At 40.9% G+C, this 7500-nt stretch overlaps 1 protein-coding gene across 5 annotated transcripts in view; it reads left to right on the forward strand.

The window, feature by feature from the left end:
• LOC113531412 (disks large homolog 4) overlaps positions 1-30 on the forward strand; it is a 92167-nt gene extending 92137 nt beyond the window's left edge. For all 5 annotated transcript variants that reach the window (XM_053230624.1, XM_053230623.1, XM_053230621.1 and 2 more), the window contains one exon: positions 1-30. This exon is cut by the window's left edge and continues 2541 nt beyond it. The gene's annotated coding sequence lies outside the window, so the exon portion shown is untranslated.
• The last annotated feature ends 7470 nt before the right edge of the window (positions 31-7500 follow it).

The following is a 7500-nucleotide window of genomic DNA, read 5'->3' on the forward strand; positions in this document are numbered from 1 at the left end:
ATAATAAAAGTCTTTATAAAACACATATCATTATACAACACATATAAAGGATATACTGTAATGTTTCTCACACACACACACACACACACACACACCAATAACACAATGTATTATCAAGAGAAATATACACTTTTACTCTAAATAGAGCAAAATGAGTTAAATTTATTTATTTCCAAGAAGAAAATGTATTTCACTTTGTATCACCATAAATTATTATTATTATTATTATTATTATTATTATTATAGTACAAACTGAAAATCTTATTGCTTTTTATTTAAAAAAAAAAAAGAATCATTATAAAGTTTGCAGAAAATTCTATTTAAAATGATTTATCTTGCTGAGAGATTTATCGAAGGCGATATCCGAAATATGAAAATGTTTAATTTCAGTGAAACGCTTGTTGTGAATTAGCTACGAAAATAATAAAATCAATTATGGTTTAAAAAAAAAAAGTGTGGCTGATAAAGTGTTGTATTTTTTTGTTTCTTTGGTTTTTGTTTTGTGGTGCAAACTGTGTGTTTTTCACTTCAGTAGCTGAACTACAGACTGTTAGGACTGGAGCTGAAATCTTCAAGGCTCTCGAGTGACTCGAGTCGGTTCAGTGAAATGATTCATTTGGATTCGTTCACTGATTCGTTCTGGAGCAGCCTGATTATTATTATTATTATTATTATTATTACTATTATTATTATTATTATTATTATTATTATCTATGACTGATTTGATCAGACAGCAGTCAACGTACTGGATGTGAAAATATGTAATAATTCTTGTTATTTTATATTATTTGTGATTTGTCTGTATGTTTGTGTTTAGCTAAGGAATCGTTTTTCACATTCACGAGCGAACACTATATTAGATTCGAATGTATTTATAGAGTAATATATTTATAGAGTCATTTAATGTATTTATAGAGTATTTAATGTATTTATAGACTAGTTTAATGTATTTATGGAGTATTTAATATATTTATAGTGTATTTAATGTATTTATAGAGTATTTAATATATTTATAGAGTAATTTAATGTATTTATAGAGTAAGTTAATATATTTATAGAGTAATTTAATGTATTTATAGAGTAATTTAATGTATTTATAGAGTAAGTTAATATATTTATAGAATACTGCTTGTACGTTATTACACCAGTTTTGAGTCACTGAAAGAGTGAACCTCGATCATGAACAAAAGATTTGTTGAGTCAAATTCTGACACGCTGAGCTTCAAACATGAAGAAAGAGCTACAAAGACTGAAACATCCCAGACATAGTTTAACACACACACACACACACACACACACACACACACACACACACACAACTTACGCCATTTTTATATTTAAATAAATAATAAAAAAAACAAGAGAAAAAAGGCTGAGAGCAAGAAGCAAACAAAATAAGTGACAGTTGATGATATAGAAAAGACTGTCTATCTCTCTGTCTGCCTGTCTGTCTATCTCTCTGTCTGTCTGTCTGCCTGTCTGTCTGTCTCTCTGTCTGTCTGTCTGTCTCTCTGCCTGCCTGTCTGTCTATCTTTCTGTCTCTCTGCCTGTCTGTCTGCCTGTCTGTCTGTCACTATGTCTCTCTGCCTGTCTGTCTGCCTGTCTGTCTATCTCTCTGCCTGTCTGTCTGCCTGTCTGTCTGTCTCTCTGCCTGTCTGTCTGCCTGTCTGTCTGTCTCTCTGCCTGTCTCTCTGCCTGTCTGTCTGTCTCTCTGCCTGTCTATCCCTCTGTCTCTCTGCCTGTCTGTCTGTCTCTCTGCCTGTCTCTCTGCCTGTCTGTCTGCCTGTCTGTCTGTCTCTCTGCCTGTCTATCCCTCTGTCTCTCTGCCTGTCTCTCTGCCTGTCTGTCTGCCTGTCTGTCTGTCTCTCTGCCTGTCTATCCCTCTGTCTCTCTGCCTGTCTATCTTTCTGTCTCTCTACCTGTCTGTCTGTCTGTCCCTCTGCTTGTCTGTCTTTCTCTCTGTCTGCCTGCCTGTCTGTCTATCCCTCTTTCTGCCTATCTCTCTCTCTGCCTCTCTAGCAGTCTATCTCTTTGCCTGTCTGTCTGTCTGTCTGCCGGCCTATCTGTTTATCTCTCTACCTGTCTGTTTGTTTGTTTATGTGTCTGTCTTTCTATCTGTCTGTCTCTCTGCCTGAATGTATAGCTCTCTCTGTCTGTCTATATCCATGTGGGTCTATTTGTCTATCTGTGTATCAGTCTGTCTGTCTGTATCTCTCTCTCTCTCTCTCTCTCTCTCTCTCCCTCCCTCTGATATTCCTCCCCACAGCAGTACTGCGTTTTTAGTTTTTGACCACAAGGTGGCACTGCTGCATTTTGTGTGTGTGTGTGTGTGTGTGTGTGTGTGTGTGTGTGTGTGTGTGTGTGTGTGTTAGTTACTGTATTACTATATTACACATACACTCTGAACTCCATGAGCTGTAAATTAAATCTCATTTATTAAACAAAACTGTTTATTTACTGTAACTCCATCTTTAGGTTCTGCTTTTCTAGGAGAATTAAAGGAGCAGTTTGCAAAAATAAAAAGCACGATCTTCCTCAAACACAGTCGATCAGTAAAGCTGTATTTTCAGTGTACTGCACTGGAGCTGCTGAAGTCATCACACACAGTAAGGTGACAGTGTGTGAGCTGAGACAGATAAACAACAACAACACACACAGTAAGGTGACAGTGTGTGAGCTGAGACAGATAAACAACAACAACAACAACAGCAGCAGTAGAGGAAAGATTAGCAGTGATGCTAACAGTGTGAAAGTGTACCACTCTTTAGGCTTTGACCGCCCCCTGGTGGACACAGCGTTTTTTTTTTTTTTACACACACACACACACACACAGCATATACTTTGTTTTCCATGAAGGGTGCCAATAATTTTGCACTGAAGTGTCTATTATATACTGTGCTACAATATTAGCTGTTTATGTTTCTCTCTCTTTCCTTCAACACCCTCTTCCCGAGAGGAAGTTACCACAAAGATGCTTCCTGACCGCTCTGCGCGCGCGTGTGTGTGTGTGTGTGTGTGTGTGTGTGTGTGTGTGTGGGGTAAGACTCTGAACACAGTAGTGAGATAATGTGATGGCTAATTTCAGAGAACTGTCAGTCTCTCTCTCTCTCTCACACACACACACACACACACATACACAAACACACACACATCTAAAAGCAGAATGGTGACATCAGACAGAAGGAGGCCAAAGGAGCAGCCGCTTCCCACACACACACACACACACACACACACACACACACACACACATAGCTGTGTGTCTCCTACTGTTTTCAGTGCCTGACCCATTTCCTCTCACACACAATGGGCAGACGACACACGTATGTGTGTGTGTGTGTGTGTGTGTGTGTGTGTGTGTGTGTGGGAGGCACCAGGTAAAATGGCGTTCTCTCTATTGACAGACTGACAGAACGATTTTAATGAATCTCTGTCTCCTTTTTTTGACCCTTTCTCTCTCTCTCTCTCTCTCTCTCTCTCACACACACACACACACACACACACACACCTATCAAATGTATTCTTGTGTCTTAAAAGTATTAGTTTGTATGAATTAAGAACTAAAGGATGACTGTTGTGCCTTTTGTTGTAATTTTAATCAGCTAATTAACTACACCAGGGGTTGCCTAGACTAGATGACTAAAATGTTAACTAGTTAACTAGGAGATGTCGAGTATTCAGTGTGGAAAAAAACAGTGAGGTGGGTGATAAAGAAAGCAGAATGTACTTTTCGCACTCGATGAAGCTGCACAGGACTACACTGGGAAATTTAATAGACTTTGATATTATTTTGCATGAAGTGTAGAAGTATGTTCATGCGAGACTGTCTTTTAACCCCGCCCACTCCTGAAGGAACTCCTCCCACAGTTATGTTTAAAACTAAATAAAATGTAAATAAAATCAGCGCACTCTAGAAGAGTGAATTCTGTCTTTTCAGAGCCGCGGGTTGCGCATCGCTATCCAATCCCACTCGGGTAGATTAGAGTTGTGCCCAGTTCACACTACACCACTTTCAACATCTCACAATCACTCACTATTTCACCATTTCACCATTTACGCCATCCGTCACCTGGACAGATCACCTCCGAGGCACACCTGATCCCCAGATCCCGCCCTCTCAAGATAAATAAACACGAGAGTGGTCTATCATGTGACTTTGTGACTTTGTCTACTGACTACTGTATACAGAAACAAGACAAACAGAAATAAAAGAAAATGTGGAGGAAATATTGGTAGCTATTTTTATGCTGTGTGCAGACAGGAATCATCAGTGTCAGATCAATCCAGACAACACACTCCACTTCCCAGCATGCACCACGGCCTACAAACATGGCTGCCCCGGACTCCACTTCAGAGAAAACACACACACACACACACACACACACACACACACACTGCCTTGCTCTCAGTCACTGAACTTCTGATTGTGCACACCTGGTCTCAATTAGACACACACACACACACACACACACACACACACACTTTATAAAGATACTTTCAGTCAACAGGATTTTGCAAAGCAAACCCTCAGCGCTCCCTGAAGTTACTGATGTTACTAAACCGCTTTATCTCTGCCACGTATATTCTGGTTTGACCTTGACTTTGTTCTCTGATCCTTGTGTTTTGCCCGAGCCTCGTGTACCCTGTTCGCAGATCACCTGACCTAAACCTGTACTCTGATTTTGACTCTGTCTAACGATTTGGATTGTTTGCACAGACCTTCATTAAAGCTGTCTTACCTGCAACTGCATCTGCATCTGTCTCCATTACAGGACAATCAGTGACCTTGTTTGTGTTTATTTTGTTGTTCCTGACAGCAATTTGATTTGACAAGCCAAGTAAGTTCTTATAGAATCGATATTATTGTGATTGTGTACAGTGTTGCCCTCGCTCTCAGACTAATAGATGGATGATAAACTGGATTCAGGGATCTGCTGCGTGTGACAGCAGATGAATTTAATTTCCAGTCAGCGCTAGTCACAGAGGGGTTCACACGACACGATTCAACACTAAGAAAAACAAACATGCTTGAAAATATCGTAGCCTCTGAGCTTGCTCATGGAGAACATCACGTCACTGGATGGTGAGCACGCAGCGAGTAGTCGCCGAGCTGAAAGTTATCCCGCTAAGCACCAAAATGAGTCTGCGATAAAAATCACGTAATGCGCGCTAGGCTTTAGATCAGCGGGGAATGCCGACTCAAAGAGGACGATCCTGACTCGATTTCGGATCTTACTGAGGTTGGAGTTGAACATGATTTACAAGAAACCTCCCAGACCCTGCTGTAGCTTCACGTCCTCCATCCATCATTACGCGATAACGAGTTTCCACACCACAATGAACTCTTACTCTGCAATCTATTATATTCTGGACTCTGACACGGAAAAGCGCAATGGAACGGTCATTCAACTCGGAATTCCAAGTCAGGAACTCGGGCAACATCCACTTCACAACAACATGGCTGCGCAGACACACACACACAAACACACACACACACATAGTCAACAGTACAGAGAATTTCCTTTGCATCATTTTCTTCTGGATTTTCCTTGATATGTATCTTCTGTGTTGTGAAAAGACGTTTTCAAAAAGATGATTTCAGCTCGAATTTGCTAACGCAGTAAGACAGATAGCTGTAACAGATCATTTTTATGAGCAAAGATGAACAAGACAGTTGACCTACATTACATCATCTCTCTTCATTCATCATGCAGAAATCATTATTGACATATTTATCAAATCCTGAGACTAGCCATACAAATACGACCTTGCTCCAGGCGTCCATGTTTTTCCGAGCTGAAGCACTGGAACGGTTTTTGATCAAAACTCATGAAAATCGACTCGGAACTTTTCGAGGTCTGAGTATAATGGATTGCAGGATTAGTTTCAGAATCAGTGATTTCGGCTGAGCCGCCATTTTGAATTTTAAGAATTGGTCCTTAAATAGTGTAACATGATACACAGATTTATTATCTTGTAGATTTATTCCACCAATTTATTTAAGTTCATTACTCACAGTGTAGTGTAAAAAAGCATAGTGTAGTGTGAGTGTGTGTGTGTAGTGTGTGTGTGTGTGTGTGTATGCCAACTGAAGAGCAGTTTAATGCCATCTTTGCTGCCTGAAAATAGCAACGTCCTGATGACCAGTTGATTAATTTTTTTTTTTTAATTACTGGTCGACTAGTAAAAGGAAAGAGAACGTGGTGGACATTTTATTTTCAGCCGAAATGCTTCTTTACTTCTGAGAAGAAAAACAGAAATGATTCCTGTGTCAGAATTTGATGTTTTGTTTCATAACTCTGGTCTCTGAATGTAAATGTCTCTCAGCCTGCTGTAGAATTTTTTTACTCTGTCTCTCTCTCTCTCTCTCTCTCTCTCTATCTCCCTCTCAGTCTCTATCTCCCTCTCAGTCTCCCTCTCTCTCTCTCTCTCTCTCTCTCTCTCCCTCTCTCTCTCTCTCTCTCCCTCTCTCTCTCTCTGTCTCTCTCCCTCTCATGAGATTTCTGTGCAAACGCGAGCTGACAGGCGTGCCTGATACTTGAAGCCAGCTTCAGTTTCAGGTAAAACTCAATTACCTCTCACACACACTCACTCACACACTCACACACACACACACACACTCACACACACACACACACACACCTGTCTGTTCTGCTGGATTAATGTGTGATTACAGTATTAAAGTGCTTCACTCTTCTAAAATATTCCTCGCTCGATTCTGTGTGTGTGTGCGTGTATATGAGTGTGTGTGTGTGTGTGTGTGTGTGTGTGTGTGTTTCTCTTGCATTATTGTTCAGACTGAAATCTCACTCAAACTTACATCTCTCTCTCTCTCTCTCTCTCTCTCTTTCTCTCTTCATTGTAAATTGTCTTGACCCTGACTTAGTATTTCATTTCTGCATTCCACAACCCAACTTATCCTCCTACCACACACACACACACACACACACACACACACACACAGGCATTCCACTCCCCTCTATACCTCTCCGTCCTTCCTGGTCACCATGGCAACAGAGCATTTTCATGTTATCTCCCATTCTAATATCCCCAATTAAAGTGGGTCTGCCGGGGCATGGATTGTGTGTGTGTGTGTGTGTGTGTGTGAGATAGAGACAGAGAGAGACTTAATATCAACCCAGTGTCCTTGACCCACCTGGTACAAAACATATACAAACGCCTCACCATCATCAGTCCACTGTGGTCGTGTCCCAAACCACACACCTTCCTCACTATGTAGGCCATGCACACCAATAACTACATTATGGCTTTATGGGTGCTGCAGTGCATTGTGGGATATCAGGGGTGTACTGGATCTTCTACTAAATGTAGTGCACTAAGGGACGATGGTGGGATGGACAGATGAAGAGAGAACGCTCAGGTGTTTTTGCTTCCCCTGACTGATTTGGGACGCATCCCATAGGGAGTGTGGAGGAGCAGGTGGCAGTTTGGATGATGATGTTCAGTCACGGTCCAGAATGTTGGAGGAGGCTGGAGACTGCT

The sequence above is a fragment of the Pangasianodon hypophthalmus genome, chromosome 27, assembly GCF_027358585.1.
Source record: "Pangasianodon hypophthalmus isolate fPanHyp1 chromosome 27, fPanHyp1.pri, whole genome shotgun sequence".
NCBI lineage: Eukaryota > Metazoa > Chordata > Actinopteri > Siluriformes > Pangasiidae > Pangasianodon > Pangasianodon hypophthalmus.